Here is a 500-nt window from a genome sequence, read left to right as displayed (position 1 = left end):
AATAACATTTTTGAAGAGTTGCACATAAATATAAAAGCAATTACAGATAAGCAGAATGTATCTATTTGTCAATTTATTAACAGCGTGTGAGTGTCTATAGATACTGCTGTGAACGCTGTTTGTGCATCGCGATGGGCAGGAGTTTTTGGTGGGAAAAAGGTGTGAAAGGGGAAAAATTAGAGAGGACTGAACGACAAGGGCGAATGCACACATATAGAGTTTTGATTGACTGTTTTCCATGTTGTGAAATTTAACTGAAGAATAGAGGAAAATAGAGAAGTTGCCATCGTTTTCTCACCCACCCCACGCGCTGATAGATAATATGCAATATACACATTATGAAAGATATGAAAGATTTTTTGATATATAAAATTGTGAGAAAAAATAATTACATATCAAATACATTCAATATTCCCTACACCCTATTTTTTTGAAAAAGGACCAACTAAAACTGCCTCCAGTCTTGGTCACTTGCCGGCAGCAGCAGATGCACAAACCTG

Source organism: Penaeus monodon, chromosome 20, assembly GCF_015228065.2.
Source record: "Penaeus monodon isolate SGIC_2016 chromosome 20, NSTDA_Pmon_1, whole genome shotgun sequence".
Classification (NCBI taxonomy): domain Eukaryota; kingdom Metazoa; phylum Arthropoda; class Malacostraca; order Decapoda; family Penaeidae; genus Penaeus; species Penaeus monodon.
This window is presented reverse-complemented; position numbering follows the sequence as displayed.